Raw genomic sequence first — 19,844 nt, 5'->3', positions numbered from 1 at the left:
TGAGACTGACTCAAATACTCTGAGACACGTTAAATAGAATTAGACACTAATGTTTTGTTGACTTTTGCTTTTGGCCACTTCTTAAATTCTATCAATTGCTTTGGCAGACTCTTAGCTTAAACATAACCATCCATCTTTGCACACCTAAAGACAAGTATACAGGCTAGAGCTAAATCCAGTTTCGAGTGTGTCATGGTTTGAGAGCCCCAAAATCCAATTCTTAAGTTCAAGCCCCCCTCCCTCATCTCAACCCAGTGTGAGATGGGTTTTCCAGACACCACACAAGACTTAAAATGGGGGGAAAGGGATTACATATTACAACGACTGTACAAAATAAATATTACAATACATTACACACACAATCTCAACTATCTCTACCATGACAAAGCAGTATTTACAATGGATCAAATCTCTTCTCTCTCCAAACAAAAGTCCAGGAGGGAAGAAGGAAAAGATCCTTTCTACTTTCAGAGTAGCAGTGTCTCTAGGGCAGCAGACTCTCTTCTTTCATACAGCAGCTGTAGCTGGACCTCTGCCAGTACACACAAGGGGGTATCCAAGCCCCTCATGGCCCTTCGACTCCAAGTGAGGGTCTTCTCTTCTGTGGGCTGCGTAGCAGGGACAAAACTCGCTTCACCACATCATATCATGGGGTGTAAGACATCCCATGAAGGTCCCTTCCTCAGGGGATTCACCCCTGAGTCAGAACGTCTCAGGCAGCTTTCAGTTGAAGGCCTTTGCCTCAAGAATTCTATCAGAGCTTCTGTGCTCTGATCTCAGGCTGCTAGCTTAGCTTGGCAGCAGCAACAAGAGGGGCCAAGGTCACCCCCTCCACATTCCGTTTGGTCGTCCCAGTCCAGCTTTCCAGGACGCCTTGAGCTTCTCAGCTCCTCTCATTTTGGTGCTGCAGCACTCTAAGACTCTTCTTAAGTAAGAGTCCATCATCTTCCTCCTATCTAGGAGGTCTCAGAGAGGTTTGGGGACTTTGTTTCAGTTCTTACTCAAACTCTCTCTCTGTAGTTTAGTTTTCTCTCTGCTGCTGGCTCTCTCTCTCAGACAACTCTGTGTCTTCCTTGGCTGCATGCTGTCTCTGCTGCTTCTCTCTTATCTCTTGGCTCTCTGCCCTCCGTACGCTGTTCCTGCTGCTGCTCACGGTGGAGGAGAAAAACTTCCAACTTCTCAGCTGCAGATACTTAGTCCAATCTAACACTGTTCCAAATCCCTGTAGCCCCCCAGACGGGGCTGGGGGTGACCATAGCCCCAGTGGGGCTCCGGGCCCCTCAGCTTGTGGCTTCACAACATGGCCACTTCTCCAACAACAACTACAACTACAACAACTACCCTTCTTTTCCAGTCTGGGTGATATGTTTATATTTTGCAGAAGCGCTTATTGGCTCAAACCCAAGGGTGGCCACCCCCTGGGGGATTACCATTTTATAACTTTAGGGGGAAAACTTTTTTCCCCCACCACACAGCGAAAGAGTTCTACATTAGTAAATGTGTGTACAACATATTCATCACCACTGCTCACAAATTGTCCAGTGCTTTTTGAAGGGCAGTACAACAATATGAGGTTGCTAAAGGCCAGTGGTGAAAAAATCAGGTTCTTATTCAGATTTTGCATGTATTTGAATGCCATTTGGATCCAAAGTGTCAGGGAGTAGCAACAAAGTTCTTTCTATACTATTTTTGTTAATCATGATGATCCCAACAGGAAAGCTATATTATCGTTCTTTGAAACAAACAATATTGAAAAATCTTTTACCAATCTTGCAAATGTAATTAATTTGGGGCTTTTTTATAATTCTTCAGACTTAGTCTAAGGTGTAGAAACCCTCATCCTAGGAATGAGTCCACAACATAAAGGTTTAAGCATATATGAAAACATGAGGAAGCAGACACTGAATTGCCAGTGTAATACTAAAAGAAAAAATACAAAGGTACAGCATCTCCTCTGTGAAAACAGAGTATTTCAGTCTCTGCAGTCACCTTTCACAAGCAGTAAATTCATTCCACAAGGCTTTTTAAAAATCTTCTTTCCTTGTAACAAAGCTGAACTTAGAAGTTTGAAATCAATGCCTTGTAAAAAGAAACCAAGTGGGTGGCATTTTCCAACCATGAGACATGTCATTACCATTGACCTCACTACTCTTCTTAAATAGCCAGAGAAGGGCAACAAAATTGTCAATTAGATTTGCAGTGAGCAGGAGTCAGCTTTACTTAACTTGTGCTTGCCTGCATAATCATGCATATCTCTCCTCTATATCAGGAGTTGTTCAAGCCTATAATAACTAGAGTTCAACAAGTCTGAACCACCTTCCTTTGCTGATGATATGGAAGTTGTTGATTTGCTAAAGATTATTCAGGATTTTTGTAGCCTTGACAGATTGTCATATTTTAAATTCCACCTCTGAGAGTTTGTGCTGCAGCTACCAAATAGGAAATAGTGGAAGGAAGTACAGTATTAAGGAAAACCAGACCGTGTTTTTACTTTTTTAAAGACTGTAGCTGGTTTCTTTGTTACTCTGCACGTCATAAAGCAAGCACACTAAATTTGGCATGACATGCAATTTCATCATAGGACAGGCGAAGGGACAGACACAGTGCTGAAGATGAGAGCTATGCACCATTTGCAGAGCTATATGCAGACAGTGGGGTGAAATGTGGTAGCATTTCTTCGCTATACAGTCCTACTGTCATAAAAGCACTATATTTATGCAAAGGTTTTTAAAAGCTTTATGCAGGTTAGATTTAAAGTGGTGAATATGCTTGTCAACTGTCATAGTTGTGTAATATTTCTTCAGTATGTGGGATCCACTGCTTTTTCAAAATTAGTAATTCGTCCTGCAATGTTCGTGTCTAATTGTTCACTGGAAGAGAAGGTCTCTTTCAACAATACAATCTCCTAAGATTTCCTTTGCATAATATAGACAGTCTTTTCACCTAATCATGGCACTGAACTTCCCTGTTTTACAAAAGCATCTATGGCTGTGCTGCTCTAACAAAATCTCACTGACTCACGTTTGAGTCTGTGGTTCCACACCCCAAGTCATACTCCAGATACCAAGGCTAGAAAGCTTTTGTGTGTTGAATACAGGTGCACAGTAGTCCTGTCAAGCAGTTACAGTTTATGTTCATCAGCCATTCGTAAAATGATAATAGCCTCAACTACTTTTCAACATGCCTGCACTCTGTAGGTGATGGGGCCTTTTTTTGCAAATCAAATATACCATTCATTAGCAATTCCATACAGCCACTAGATTAGGTACCCATGAGGGACACATTGCATTCCACTTTACTTCCATGATGTGGTTAAAGATGTGACTAGTCTTGAGCAGGATTTGAAGCCCTCTCTCATGTACTTGTTGTCTCTTTAACATCCATCCTGGAGGTTTTCTACGTCACCCATTATTCAGGTGGTTGGTCCCCCTTGGGCTGCACACTGGTCTTCACTGAATAGTTCCATGTTAAACATATTTCTTTCTGTTTTATTTCATGATTCACCTTACACATGAGAGGACCTTGTCAGGAACATTCACAAAGACCTCAGAGATCTCTCCTCATGCCCTCCACAATATGTACAGGGTGGATGTGCCATATATGCTGCTTATTGTTAACTTATGTGCCTTTTTAATTTGCTTCCCCATTTTCTGACACTCAAAGGTTCAAAAGACACTGATCTAGATTCAGAACTGAATTCTGGAGCCCTCATCCACTAAAACTACTTAGCTTAGATGTTTCACACGCATAAAAAAAACCCCTACGAGACAAACTTCTCATTTCCTCTAACACTACTGTTTTCAGTTTACACATTTCTATCATATCTCCTCCTACTTTGCCCCTGATAGGTTTTTAAATGCTAAAAGGCCTTGTTTGCTACAGAGATTAAAATTTTTCAAGTGTTATTCCATTCAATTCATCACATTTACTTAAAATACATTTAGTAAAACATATAACAAAATTAGTCTCAGTTATTTAAAAGTGCAGAGCTGTAAACCTCTACATCAAGGGAAGAAACCTCAATTAAGCAGAATTGCCATCCACATTAAGCAGTAGTCATTGCCATTAAGTATCATTGGACTTAAACTGTTCCCAGAGAGACGTCCTGATTAAGCGGACTTCCTAGTTTGAGTGTATCTCAATTAAATAGAATGTGCTGCATCAGCATTTCATTTTATGAATGCTCTGAGAAGACATTTGATTAGGATTTTGGAATGGTTTGTGTGATTGCTATCATTATTGAAAATTTAGATGGGAATGTAAAAAGAACTTATGGGAATCAGTATTTATGGCAATTAGGAACCTATCTCTTGGGCCTTTAAGCAATGACCAGTTAAAGTTTTTTTGTGTGGTTTGCATGTACTAGTTTGGTCCTATGTTGACCGGGTTAGCTGTATTGAAAAAGGATCTTTAAAAAGTAAATCTAGGAGTAAGTATGTGCCTGGTCTTGAAGGCTTAAAAACTTTGATTTGCCTTTTAAATTTTTCATATGGCTCCAAAGAGCTCTTTTTCTGCACATGTAAGTTTAACGTTTCAATGCGTACATAGAACTTGCCAGTGTCTTCTTATGTCTTTGTATCTGATCTAACTCATTTTTAAACATCGTATGGAACTATTCTGTGTTTTAAACCTGATCTAAGGTAAATTCATAAACAAGAAAGTTTCATTGTGACATTCAATGTGCATCCAATCAACCTGTATTTCCAGAATAAGACTAGATTTCTCTTCTGCATTTTTATAGATATTTCTTACAAACATCTAAATTCTTACTGAAATAATTCTCATCCGCCCAAGCCAAATAAATATGGTATCCAGTGTAACACAAAGAGTAAATGAGGGTAACAATTATTCTTTCAGGAAAGAAAAATGATGATGTGGATATTTCAGTGGCATAAATGACTCATTCTGTAACTTCTATTTCACGAGGCTCTATCCTGATATACTTAGTTTACGACAACAGAAGTGACAAGAAGCCCATTTTTGAATAATGCTGTTGTTATGAGAAAGAACTGAGGAACTACTGAATGTCATGAATGTCTCTATTTACATCTTCTAGCCAAGAGCACAGAAAGATCATGCAACTTAACAATATTTGCCCATGAGTTTGTGTAAACCTAACCATCTTTTGAAAGTTATTGACAGTCTATTCCAGAGAGATAATCAGAATAAAAGGATAAATGCATTGCAGATGTTTTATTCTTCCCCTCTGTGTCTGGGCACTGCTCTGATCTTGCCATGTACAATCATGTGCAGGTTGCACAGATGAAGTCTATGACACCTTTGAAAATGGAAGTCCACTTATCCACTAATGCAAGAAGGAATTTATCTGCTTAATTCCCATTAGCATTAATGGGAGTTACATGCCTAATACTGCTCAGCAGTGGTGAGAAATATCCCTTAAATTTTCAGCTGCTTGAAATAGCAACCTCTGAAACCACACATAAGAGATTATAAATAAAGAAACAATAGAAACAAAGCAGGCTCCTAAGAGGTACCATCAGTGTCTAGATAGAAACAGACAATTTTCCCCTCAGCAAGCTTCTCTGCTTAAATCATTTTAGTAAATAAATATTTAACAAGTGACAGAACTTAATTGATGTTTATATTTACACGGCAGTTAATTTATATTCTGCTAAAGCTGAATCCTCCATCCAGAATAATGCTTTATATCCCTCCGTGATGGCAGACACCCAAACAGCACAGTTGTGTTTTTGAAGAAACCCATAACAAGAAAAAAATGCACTACTCCAAATACTATATAAGTCATTACATTTTTTCTCTCTTCAGCTGTCAGATACATTGCATTATAATATCAGATTGATATATCTAGTGTTATTTCAACATTTACCATTTTACAACAACAAATAGAAAACATATAAGGAAGCTTTGGTAACAAATCTTTCTTAATATGTATGTGAAGTAGACAGTTAGTTCAAGAAAAAAATATAACTGATGACAGATTTTATTTCAATCTGCTGGTGCTTATTAAGACATCTACAAAGAAAAAAGCCGTATCTGAATACATCTCTTTCTGCCAACAAAGGAAACTTTTAATTGCTTTAATCAGCATTTGCTTTGTCTTTGCAGTGACATAGTAAAACAAGTCAGGTACAATCAGTAAATATTTTCGAAAGAAAATTTGTAAGCAGAGGCTTCAGATGATTTTTATTATTTGTGTCTAGAACATGGTTAAGTCTATGTTACAGATGCAACATCATTCAAAATTCTTAAATTTGCTTTATAAAACAGATTTGTACTTGATTTTATTTTATATCATTTTAGCATGTGGAAAAAGAAGCCGACATAAATCTGATCAAACTTCTCTCCCACAAAACCCTACAGCAAATGCAGTAGAAGTTATATCAGATTTTAGAAATCAGAGTACAACCCAAGGAAACAAGCTGCATGTTGACAAAGATATGCAGCTAAAAAGATAATAATTTGACAAAATCCATGTCAGCCAACAGGGTTTAGAGAAAGCAATCCATTATTTCTTTCAGCTCATAAGATCTTGATTTTATACCCTGATGAGTCTTTAGCTCAGTCTTCTAGTCAGAAAGAAGGGCCAAAAATTCCCTTCCAACTATTAAAAAAAAAAAGAAAAAGGAATAAAAGAAATCACAACACCAAAATCTCTCTTGAGCTGGAAATGGACGTTGGTGTTTACATGCAGGAATACTCAGCCCTTTCTAGATCAAGCTCAAGGGTATCAATTTTTCAAACTTCTAAACTGGTTAGATAAAGGCATGGTCCTGCTGAAGGGATGGACTATTCACCTATCCAGAGGAATCACAGAATCACATAACAGGTCAGGTTAGAAGGGACCACAGTGGGTCATCTGGTCCAACCTCCCTGTTCAGGCAGGGCTATCCTAGAGCACGTTGAACAGGACTGCATCCAGATGGTTCTTGAAGATCTCCAGGGAGGGAGACTCTACACCCTCTCTGGACAATCTGTTCCAGTGTGTGGTCACTGCATAACTTCCTCATATTCAGATGGAACTTCCTGTGCTTCAGTTTCTCCCCACTGCTTGGTACCACTAAGAAGAGCCTGGATCCATCCTCTTGTTGCCATTTGAAGTTCAACAAGGGAAAGTGACGGATTCTGCAACTGGGATGGGGCAACCCTGGATGTTTGTACAGACTGGGGAATGAGATGCTGGAAAGCAATCCCATGGAAAGGCACCTGGGGGTCCTGGTCGGTGGCAAGTTGAATATGAGTCAGCAGTGCCCTGGTAGCCAGAAAGGTCAACTGTGTCCTGGGGGGCATCAGGCAAAGCATCGCCAGCCAGTCGAGGGAGGGGATTGTCCTGCTCTGCTCTGCACTGGGGCAGCCTCACCTTGAATATTGTGGCAGTTTTGAGCACTGCAATATCAGAAAGATATTGATCTCTTAGAGAGTGTCCAAAGGTGGACAACAGAGATGGTGAAGGGCCTTGAGGGGAAGCCGTATGAGGAGTGGCTGAGATCACTTGGTGTGTTCAACCTGGAGAAGAGGAGACTGAGGGGAGACCTCATTGCAGTCTACAACTTCCTTTTGAGGGGAAGAGAAGGGGCACACACTGATCTCTTCTCTGTGGTGACCAGTGACAGAACCTGAGGGAATGGCCTGAAGCTGTGTCGGGGAGGTTTAGGCTGGATATTAGAAAAAGATTCTTCACCCAGAGGGTGGTTGGGCACTGGAACAAGCTCTCTGAGGAAGTGGTCATGGCACTGACAGACTTCAAGAAGGATTTAGACGATACTCTCAGGCACATGGTGTGACTCTTGGGGATGGTTCTGTGCAGGGCTAAGAGTTGGACGCAATGATCCTTGTGGGTCCCTTCTAACTCAGCATATTCTGTGATTCTGTGGTTCTGTGACACCCTCCCTTCAGACACTTGTATTCATTAATGAAGTCCCTTCTCAGTTATCTCTTCTCGAGGCTGAACGGGCCCAGCTCTCTCAACCTTTCCTCATAAGAGAGATGTTCCAGTCCCTTAATCATTTTTGTTGCCCTCTGCTGGACCCGCTCCAGGAGCTCCATGTCCCTCTTGTACAAAGGAGCCCAGAACTGGACATGGCACTCCATATGGGCCCTCACTAGGGTTGAAGAGAGTGGCAGGATCACCTCCCTTGACCTTCTCCCTGGGATGCATTAGATGTTCTTCCTAATGCACCCCAAGATACCATTGGCCTTCTTGGTGACCAGGGCACACTGCTGGCTCATGGACAGCTTGTTGTCCACCAAGACCCCCAGGTCCTTCTCCACAGAGCCGCTTTCCAGCAGGTCAGCCCCCTGTCTGTACTGGTGCCTGGTGTTATCCTTCCCCATATGCAAGACCCTACATCTACCTTTGTTGAACTTCAGATAGTTCTCTTCAACCTGTCAAGGTCCTTCTGAAGGGCTACACAGCACTTTGGGGTATCAGCCACACCTCCCAGCTTTGTGTTGTCACTGAAATTGTTGAGGAGGCATCTACACCTTCATCCAAGTCATTAATGAATAAGTTGAGCAATACTGGGCCCAGAACTGAAGCTTGGTGGACACCACTAGTGACAGGGCCCCAAATAGACCCTGTGCCACTGATTATGACCCTCTGGGATCTGCCATTCAGTCAGTTCTCAATCTACCTCACTGTCCACTCATCCAGTTCACACTTCCTGAGTTTGCCTATGAGGATTTTGTGAGAGACAATCATGAAAGCCTTGCTGAAGTCAAGGTAGACCATATCCACTGCTCTCCCCTCCTCTGTCCAGGTAGTAGCTTCATCATAGAAGGTAATCAGGTTGATTTAGCATGATTTATCTTTAGTGAATCCATACTGACTTTTCTTGATCACCTTCTTGTCATCCATGTGGCTAGAGATGCCCTCCAGAGTGAGGTGCTTCATCACCTTTCCAGGGATTGAGGTGAGGCTGATGGGATGGTAGTTCCCTGAGTCCTCCTTCTTGCCCTTTTGAGGTGACATTTGCTTTCTTCCAGTCTGCAGACACCACTCCTGATCACCACGACCTTTCAAAGATGATTGTGAGCAGACTTGCTATGGTGTCGGCCAGCTCTCTCAGCACACGTGGATGCATTCTGGCAGGGCCCATGGTCTTGTGGATGTTAGTAATGGGCCCATATTATCCTTACTTTTCCTAAGCATGCTTTCACCCAGTATCTCTGCATTTATTTGCCCTTGTAAATACAGAACTCTTGTCCATTATATGGGAAGGTAGGAGAGAGTTGAGACTTATGCCTTTGTCCCTTTCTGCAGCTTAAATAGGACTGCTCAGTGTTAAGGCCCTTATGAGTGGTTCTTAACTATTGTCCTGCAGAACATTCCCAGATGTTTCAAGCACTGTCAGGATCTGTCAAGTTATGCCTCCTACTGCACACAGGTTCCATTTGCAGAAATACATTTTTTAAATGAACACTGATTTTAAATGCCTCTGGGCACTGAATTCCTTTAACAGACCTCAGTACGCGCAGTAGCTGTTGCACCATCATTATATACTGTGTGTTAGATGAGTATCAGGCTAAGAGAACATTTGATTTCTGTGTAACCAGTATGACTGTCTTTCTTTAATATAAATACATACACCAAAATGCTTTTATTGGAATGTCTTCAATATGCAATAGGACAAGAGGCCTCGCCAGCATCATCGGGTCTTATTCCTAGCATATTTCTGAGCTTAGTGTCATGGCATCCCTCAGACTACCAAGTAAAGAAATGGGATTGAGAAGAAGAAACTGACGGTAATTTATCTCTTCTAGGTCTTTCTTTCTCTGGATGCAAAATTTTCTCAGTCTTAGCCTAGAAAATCAGCTAATCCTGTTTTCAAGCTGCAACAAAGACCATGAAATACCTGTTCATCTCTTCACAGTCACTGTGGATGGCTCTTAGCCTGCCATGTGAAATCCATCAATACACAGCCAAAATGCCCTGGCTGAACATGCTGTTTCTGTCGTCCAACCTCAACATTTAACTGAGGTCTGTGATCTCCCCAGGTCTGCTGTATATTCAACAAACATGAAGAGAAATAAGCTTCTTCAGAAGAGACCTTGAAGAAAAAGATTGATGTAGGTACTCTGAATTACCCTCTCAAGAGGACTGTGGATCCCATCTCTCTCCCCCTGATCTACACAAAATTTAGGAATCTCAGCCCAGGCATGTGTCTTTGGCACTTAAGTCTAGGAAAAGAGCATTGGTGCCTCAGGGAACATCTTGGACCCCAGAAAAAGCACTCAACTATTATAATATAGGTCATCAGTAGATAAAGCTAATCAACAGAAATAATTTTGATGGAAAAATCAATGTCAAAGTCACACTGACTTCAAGAGGACCAGTATTTCATCCTATGTGATTTTAAACCAGCCACAAAATGGACATTGCTGTGCTACTGACATTGGGGCTATCATTTTATGCCTAATGCAGACAGTAAACCTTTCACTTGCTAGATACGAGATGGACAGACTCATACAGAAATAACCCTTCAAGGATAAACACTCTTTTTAAATCACTGAAGAATTTGAGTGGAACCTTAATCACTAGCACAGCCTGGCAGGTCATTTTTTTGACACTTGCACACAATTCTGAAAATCAGCCAGAACTGACAGGTGCAAAGTTTCTGCACTCCCGTTATACACAATAATTCAGTAGTAAATGATCATATGTGGCCTTAATATCTATCTATCTATCTATCTATCTATCTATCTATCTATCTATCTATCTATCTATCTATCTCTCCAGAGATGTTTTGGAAGTTACTGGTGTCCAATAATGGAGGAATATAGTACACAACTGTGCTTAAATAAAGCAGAAAAGAAAATTTAATGTATTTAGATTTTTAGTAAGATTAGTATGTTTTCTCTTTGGACTTTTCTGTAATACTAAATGATTTACCACCACTGGTAGATCTAAAAATGAAAAAAAAAAAGAGAAAAAAAGAGTAATCAAGGTCCCACTATTTGTATGATAAAGCCATCCCTCAGAAAGCTTAATCCTGAAAACCTTTGCAAGCAAGCTGCATTTATGAAATTTATACAGGAAACATATGATTATATGTTGAATCAGAGTCTAAATCAGCAATCTATAATATAGAAGTCATTCAGGAAACAACAGTTCTAAACAAAGGTCTTCCAGGCAAATTCTCTGGTTCTCCAACCTTCACCTTCTCCTCAAACTTACTCCTGTCCCCTGCAGATTTATTGAGGGACCAGTAATGACACTCCTCCCCTCACCCTCAATTTAATAAAGTACTGAAACTGTATATTATTTTATTGACATTTTAACTTTCACATATCATAATTGCATGATCAATATTTTGCATGATTAATGAGAGAAACCAAAAAGATAGGTGAATGATTTTTTTTCCACTACCTACTGACCAAATTCCCTATGCACATCTAAGCATACTTGTTAAATTACAAAAGTAATAATCAGCAAAACAATTCAACTGAAAAAATCTCCTTACTTATACCAGTATTTCTCACAAATCCTGAATTCATGCCTGCATCCAAAGTAAAGTCTTGATGCCTTAAGCCCCTAATGGTTTTTTTTATTTTTTTAATATTGGTAAGACTTGTAAGTTTTAAAAGCAGCAACCTCCCTCCTTTGTTCCTTGTCCCTTACCCTTTTCCCTCTAGCACCCTTGTTTATACATTCCTTAACCCTCTTACCCCATTCTATCCTCCCTATATCACTCATAGCCCCAAATCTAATAGAAATGTTTAGTCTTTTGTCAAGGCAAGGCCTAGACAGTTGACAGAACAGCATATCTGGGCCTAAACCACAGAATGAAGTCAAGAATTAGGTAACTATGTACCCTTTGTGCTCTGATGATGGTGAAGGTGATGAAGTAGGTGGTCCCGAAATGCACCCCAGACCCATTTCAGGGGGTGGACCCCGGGGCGGTCCAGAGTAAAGGCCACAGGGTGGACACATCTGGGATTGGATGGATGCTATTATAAAATGTAACCTCTCGGGCACGGGGGCGCGCGTCTTGTAACATCTTCTGCCTTGGCAAAATAAACCCTTTCTTATCTCACCCCTAATTAATTGCTCCAGGAGATTTTTTCAGCACCTAAATCCCACGGCAACAGTCTAGGCAAAAGCCCTTGTAAAAGCCTGACGAAGTGATCAAGCAAAGCTGGAAGATGATGCTGAACTCACTGTAGAACTGTTGAACACAAGTTCCCTTGTTGAAAATGTCATGGTATCAAAACCAGCTCCTCACTGCCTTTGGACACTTCTCTTGGGACAACAACTGACACATTTTTGCTCTAACAGTCGACCTCAGATTTCCAGCCATTAAAATGGGTGAAATGAAAATGCTTTGTGTTGGTATTCAGAGTACTTTGAAATGGAAAATCAAGTCCATTCATTTCAAATACTCTGTAGTGGTTACCATTTCATACAGGGTAGACTGTATCAGACCTTGGGGCCAGAATTTCAAGTCTCTATTTCTAGATATGATACTGAAAGCATGTTCATGTTTTAATAAAACATGGTTTTTGTTGTACCAATGCCTTGTAGCATGTGCAATATGGATATTAAATCATGAAAACTACTAAATTATTTTTTCATAAGTTGACAAAACAGAGAAAATAATAGAAAAAGCCTTCACAGTTGTCATAAACATGCCATAAACTCTATTTTATTTAACAGAAATACACATTAGCTTCAACTGTGTTAAAAACATTTATCTAATCACAGGTTTTAATATATTTTTTGTTGTCATCTAATAACTACTGTAATAATTATTCAACTAACTGTTGCAAATCCTCTGAAAGAATAAATCTTACAAAAAGTGGACATGTTATACCAAGTTTTGTGTGTCACTTCCCTGAATGTTTGATTTTTTTATCAGAATAGTAAAGACACTTGCATTTTTTTACATGAAGTCCAGAAATCTAGCTGTTCAACTGATGTTAAATGTCTAAAATTCCATAAAAGGGGATTGAATATTTTCATTAGATAAGATTTTTTGCCAATAAACAATGGTAACAGAGGAGAAACCAATCCTTTCTCTAATTCCATATCTTAAGATAAAGCTGAAAGATTAAAATAAGAACAATAAATATGTTATTGCCCTATTATTATGAAGTGTATCTCAGTTACATTGAACTATAATAAATAAATGACAGGAAAAATAATCTACTTGGTTGGAATAAGTGTCATATAATACTTTGTATAAAAATAAAAAAAAAATTCAGGCTAGAAATCCTGAAGTTATTATTATGCTAACTTTATAACAAGTATCAGTCAAAAAATGCAGGCTATTAATTAAATAAACCTAAATATATGAAGAAAAACAAAAGAGGATAACATTTCACACAACACTTAATTTTATTTATTTAGTCTTGTCTCAGGCACTTGTAATATTTAGGTGTTACACAATTACCACAGTGCAAAGCACTAAAACCACTGAAACAAAATTCAAAAAGCTCAGATATCTAGCCAAGACAGCATCAATCAAACCTCCTATCAAAAGAAATCAATTACTCACAGGTACAAAGAATAGGAAAAAAAAGAGAATAGCAGGAATGAATTACACAGTGGAAAGGACAAAGAGTGGCCAAGAATAAGCCATCCTAAATCACAATGACCATTTTTGTACCATTGTAGGTGTTCACAGTACTTTAGATACAAAACCAAACCCTGTATAACTCTATAGAAACAGATTTCAAGCATAAATGCTGCCAACTCTCCAAGAACAGTGAGAGGAGGGGACAGGGTACCCAAATAAAGTTAAACACATAAAACCCACACACATACAGTAAATGCTAGCACATTCTGTTCAGTATATTTACCTTTTAAGAACAAGACTATAAGCATGGAATGAGGTTAGAAAAGGATTTCCTTTTTTTTAAAGCATGACACATATAATACATAACCCAGATAATCTTCTCACAGACATTTGAGAATTGACCACAAAGAGAATAAGCCTTGTAGCATAGCAGGAGCGAATAGCTCATTCTTCTCCAGAAGTGCAAATGAGAGGCAGGTTCTGTACAAGCTGCAGCTTCCAGATCGAGGAGTTCCTTTCAGGATCAAACTGTGACAAGGTTAAGTTTGGTAAAGGACAGAGACAGATATCATTGTCCCTAACCTTAGGCAGTACCTCTAGAACAGAAATTGTAACATCACATTAGGTACCCAAGATACTTTTCTGTCTTAAAGGGAAATACCCACAACACTTAAAGTTGGTTAAATGAGAAACACCAGTGACAAAGGTTAGCTAAAGTCGCATGCCTTCTTTGAGATGTCTTCCTGGCAACTTTGGAAAGGCGCTTTGCTACCTAGGAATCCACACAGCAAAAATGATTTTTAAAGAAAAGCTCCTCCATATTTTTCCCCCAAGAATTTAATAATCTCTTTACTTCCTATTAAAAGAAAAAGATATGTCTGTGTAGCCATCAACAGCACACTTCTCAAACCTGTTTCTCAGAGTGAAGCACTGCAGCCAATTTGGGTGTATCTACACCAGTAAATAAAAATGGGCCAGAGACCAGTCTCTGACCTCTCTCTTTGAGGCCAAAAGGCTCTGACTGGCAGATTTTATACTCCTTAGGACTAGTCTCCTCTAGAGAGATTTGCCCTGCAATCAGCATAGGAAGAGTATGAACTAAGAGTTAAGCAGTGTGAACAACAAAGATTCAGTGCTGAAGCCTGCTCTGCTGTTATCTTTTATTTAGAGAATGCTCCCCTCACTACTTTGAGGAAAGAGTATTGCTCGTTCTCCCTAAGAAAATATGCAAGAAAAAAACAACATTTGTAAAATGGGATAACAGAATGTATTATATCATTTGTCAGAAATTGGGAAAAAATATGCTTTTGGGACACAAATATTTTTATGTTTCAGCCTTGAAAGCTAAGCACATTTTGGAAGAAACTACTCTTGTTTTAACCTGGTTATAAAGATATACTTACTGTGACAAGATGGATTTGAGATTCATTGGGCCAGAAAGGAAAAGTAAACAGGGAATACGGCTTTCTAGTCTGGTGATGCTGACTGCTCAGTGATTCTAGGTTCTGTCCCTGAAAATATATGTCATTTTGGCATATAAGCCAATGATTGTTGAATGCAAAGCTCAGCAACATGATTACGCAAGTAGGGACAAGAAATACAGGACTCTTCCCCTGAAATGGGTGCCCTAAACATCCACACTCAGTGGAGGTGTTCATAACTGCTACTGTTCTAGCAAATAGAACCTTCTCCTGGGACAATGTAAAGGAACAGGGACTGCCTATATCAATGTTCTAGCCAGTAAACATGGGAAAAAAGTAGAACATCACTCTTTTTCAGGGAGAGAGAGAAAGATTTGCTTTGTATTTTTTAGGGATCTTGATAGTACTGGGAGAAAATGAGTACGAAAAACTGCATGGAGTCCCAACAAAGCTTAAATAGAGAAAGGCTCCATTTCTGAAATGAAAACGAATATTAGGCAAGAACTAGGGCATCACAGTGTGTCTCCTGCTGTTCTTGGAAAGTGATAAATCAAAGTGCCCATTGAGCAACAAATATTTCCAAGAGTGCTGTTTTGATCTAATTTCCCTCTAAGTCTCAGTTTAGATGCCTAGACCTAATCTTAGAAATTGCACTGCTTTAAAAATATATTTACATGTGGTGAAACGTGTCTGTGCATCTGCAGTGGCACACACATATCCACATTCTACTGTAATCTCTGTTATCAGCTTAGACAAAATCATTGAGCAAATCACATTAATACTGTCTCCTATCACTACCTAGTTTTGGTGTTATGACTACACATCACCACTGAGAGGACAGAAAAAGTGAAGATTTGGCAACTGTGGATGGCAGACAGGCTTTCTTGAATTTAGATGCTGTAGTCATTGTGACTAAATACCCTGAATAATGCCTAGCTTAAATCATCATTTGCAAAATAAGGAACTGATACCAAGCTGATGCAAAGAGGTGTACAATAATGAGGAAGACAAAAAGAACTAAATCCATGTCAAGTACTATTATAATTTCATGAATGGCAGTTAGGTACTGACCATTATCCACTTTTTTCTTGCAGCCTTTTCTTCACTACCCCAAGGGAACACAGTTTCTGATGAGTTTCACCCTGTCTTGAGTCGAGTTTCAGGCTCTGAATCAGAAACCTAAAAATTATACCAGGACAAATAACTTTCTATGATCCCATTCCTCTAGGAGATGCAACAATGAGACACCTTCCTCATCAGTGAAAAATTAAAATTATGCAATAAAAAAGTGTCCATCTCAGCAGTGAGATACTGAGTTTAGTCATGAGGATGTAGAACAATTGCATCAGTGTGAAACAAAGGAAGGGGTGGGAAAAATTTTCAATCTTTGTGTACTCAAATAAGTTCAACTCTAGACCCTGAATTTCTAATTAACTCCTAAAAGTCTGCTGCCATTTTTACTTTGATCTCCTGTCTAAATTCACCATCACACAAGCAGAGAAATAAATAGCGAAGACATTTAAATGACAGTGAAACAATAAAAGAACAAAAACCCACAACAGCCATGGAACTCTATCTCTTTCTTGGAATAGATCTGAATAGGTATCATATTAAAAAAGTATCTCCAACAATGCTATGCATGTGAAGACTCCTTAGATTGCACTGTCTAAGGCAGTTGTGGTAAAAATGGTGTTCTAACCATCCAGGAATTACATGCACAGAGTATTACCATATTCTTGGCAAATCCTTACACAAGGCTAGGACTGAGGTAAATACATATGTTAATGTTCACCAGATCCTTCATACAGATAATCTGTACCGAGTACTTCTCTTGATATGAATAATACACCTTATTACTCACTTCATGACCTATTGAGTAATGCAAGTGTGCTATGCAAAGATAAAGCCTTAAATCCATATTTGTACTTTTATTTTGCTAGCGGATTTTTATTTTGTTCCGTATGAAGCACTATCTTTAATCCTAAAAAGGGTTTGTTACATGATTCCGCATTATACCATGAGATTGTTCCATTTGTTAAATGGAGTAATATTATTGTGCCCATCTGGTAAATCACTCTGGGGTTTGCAGAAGAAACAGGCGTATTTATTTTAATTGTTGGATGTTAGTCTTTGTACGAAGACACAGTAATTATTTTGCTATGCCCCTACCCAAGTACACAATATACATGTATATAAATAAAATGGAATGTAATTTTGACCTTTAAGTCTTGGTTCTGGCATGTTGCATTACTTAATGTCAGACCTGTGTAATATGATACAGATCTGTATTCTGGTATCACTTGTTCGGTCAGAATCAGTGTTTGTTTTACCATCTTGCAAAAGCAATAACTCTTACATCTGTCCAGGTGGATACAAATCTCACCTGAAATATTCAGAATGAATCCTAAGACGGTTTGCTGGCACCCAGAGGGGAAACTGTAGTGCTCTTGCTCCTTTCTTCTACCGAGATCTGAACACGGAGAAAAACAATATTTACAACTGAGTGAGTTTCCAAACTGCTTAACTTTTCAGTTGTGTGTTTTTTATATGTTAAATATGGTTCAGAAGATTAAAGTCTTCATTTTAGGCAAAGAAAGGAAATAATGTTTCCTGTCCCATTTGCCAAGCTAAGTGAACAACTGTTCCAGCACAATTAGAATTGTTAATTGATTTGAAAACATAGGGCTTTGAAGGTGGAAAACTGCTGACATTATTTCAATGGGGAAATGCACTCCTGAGAGAGAGCACTGCAGTACAATTTCTCTCCTTGTTTTGTTGAATATACATCTATAAAAACACTGTGAATCATGCAGTAAAAACTGCTGTGCTGATATCATAAATCTCTGATAATAAAAATTTCATTGTTGAAACAATAAAATAGACTTTTATTATAACACAGAGTATCCACCTAAACATTGTCCTTTTAGCTTCTTTGAGTTAAATGTATGCACAGTTTTACAGTCTATAAACAGATCTGGAATAAAAGTTAATAAATGTCAAAATTTGCATTTCAAAAAATTCTTCCTGCATTTTAGGGAAGATCAATCTATGAACCTTTCAACATTATGTCAAATGAAATGCTAATTGTACCTTTAGGAATTTCAGAGACAGTGACAAGAAACTAAATGCTCTGTTCCTTTGCATCAGCAAGTCGAGGATAATTGTATATCTACTCTTGTGAACTTCTAAGAAAAAAAGAAATGCTAAGGAAAAAGGGTTTTCTATTCTTTAACTCAGGAGAGTAAACTCCTTCAGCCACCCTTCATCAATCTACCTTCAAATAAATTGTGTTAACATGTTGACAATGGACAAATCACACAGAGCTACATTTATTCATTTTATAATAGGTTTGTCAAATGAACTTCAGCTAGAGATTTAAGAGTGAGAAACATTTCCACCCAGGAACAACAGGCTTTTTCTATCCAAGTTGCTAGAATGGTTTGTACATAAATTTCTTTTTTTGGAAACAACTACCTTTTTTCTTCCTCCCCAAATATTAGTAAAGTACTACTTCTTTGAAGGGTAAAAACACTAAATATATAAAGAAGACACATAAGAGGTTTTTTATATCTTCTCTAGAAAAATTCGTAATGCATGCCTTGTTTTGTTTAGGAATCAATCTTATCTGTTTATCTCTAGGCAGTACAAATTGTATGCCATAGTGGTAAGTGCAAGAACACACTCATGCAATAAGGAAAACTAGCTGGAAAGTAGCACCTAATTCAGGTTTGCAATGTCTTCCCTGGTATTAGCCTACCCTCACTATTGGAATATATTTCCTACAGCTACACTGAGGCAGTTGAAACATTCGCTTTCTGTGTGGAAATTGAGAGACAGAATAAACCTAGGGAAATGTTTATGCTCATGTTAACTTATTCAGTCAGCTTTATCCTGATCAGGCCTGAACTAGGCATCTTCTAACTCTCTAAATCCTTTTATAGCATACAACCTGTGGTTTCCAAAACCGAGACCAGTCTCATCCTGCCTTTCTGGCTTATGGTCTATAGGTCTACATTTGTATATTTTAGATCATTCAGTGTAAAAATATTTCAAACTGTATTTCACTTAGAAGTTATAAAATGCAGCCACACTTCGGAGCTAGAATTCAGATTGGTGAAACTACTTCTCTTTGTGCTACCACTATATATTTGAAAAGGAAGCTGCAGATCTTACATTTAAGTATTTGAGCCAGATCCTGCTATCACTAAAATTGAAAGCAATTTTGTCTTTGGTGTGAATAGGAATTAGGTGGGATCCTTGTATATATAGGTCTACAAGAGTATGTAACGACTGCCATATTTCTAATTTACACTAAGCAAATGTGAAATTATGTGGTCAGAAGTGATATATTTAAGTAATTTCAGCTCTGTGTAATCTCTCACTGCTAGAACACAAGCTACTCACTGGCTCAAATTTGATATCCATCCATTTTCTTTCAAAAATGTTAATCTCTATGCCATCTCCATGCTATATAATAGCTAGATAATCAGAAAATGTGGTAAACATGGTTCCTTACCTACCTGGTACTTCTTTTTATAGCAACTATTTCCAAATATACCATTCCTCTGTTCTTCAGTAAAACCAATTCCTGATGCTCTGTTTTAACAAAATGTTTTTCAGCTTCACATTCACTATAGGTATATTGGAACAAGAAGCAATACACATTAGAAATAAAAGAATTTTACAAACAACATTTTACGAACAACATTGTACTACAACTTTTTGGGGTAAGTGTATTTCAGTATGCCTGTCAAATTTTTAACCATAATTTCAAAACATATTTTATGGATTTAGGCAACTCACTGAGGCCCTTTCTTCACCAATATATCTTTCATAAATATAAAGTTTTCAATGAGGTGGATTTTTATTTTCCTTTGACTTCATGTCTACATAAAAAAAAGAACAGATAGGAAACAGACAGAACTTT

The 19,844-nt window shown here is 38.5% G+C and overlaps 1 long non-coding RNA gene across 4 annotated transcripts in view; it reads right to left on the bottom strand.

The window, feature by feature from the left end:
* LOC116783489 overlaps nt 1-19,844 on the bottom strand; it is a 39,104-nt gene that overhangs the window by 6,116 nt on the left and 13,144 nt on the right. For 2 of the 4 annotated variants that reach the window (XR_004355713.1, XR_004355710.1), the window contains exons 4-6: nt 19,438-19,548; nt 17,301-17,387; nt 15,991-16,096 (exon numbers count right to left, since the gene is read on the bottom strand). This is a non-coding gene — a long non-coding RNA (uncharacterized LOC116783489). Of the gene's footprint in view, nt 1-13,417; nt 14,025-15,990; nt 16,097-17,300; nt 17,388-19,437; nt 19,549-19,844 lie in introns of those variants that run through there. The other 2 variants (XR_004355711.1, XR_004355712.1) reach the window with 2 other exon arrangements.

The sequence above is a fragment of the Chiroxiphia lanceolata genome, chromosome 2 (genome assembly GCF_009829145.1).
Source record: "Chiroxiphia lanceolata isolate bChiLan1 chromosome 2, bChiLan1.pri, whole genome shotgun sequence".
Classification (NCBI taxonomy): domain Eukaryota; kingdom Metazoa; phylum Chordata; class Aves; order Passeriformes; family Pipridae; genus Chiroxiphia; species Chiroxiphia lanceolata.
The sequence above is the reverse complement of the archived record's forward strand: the minus strand, read 5'-3'. Positions and strand labels throughout refer to the sequence as shown.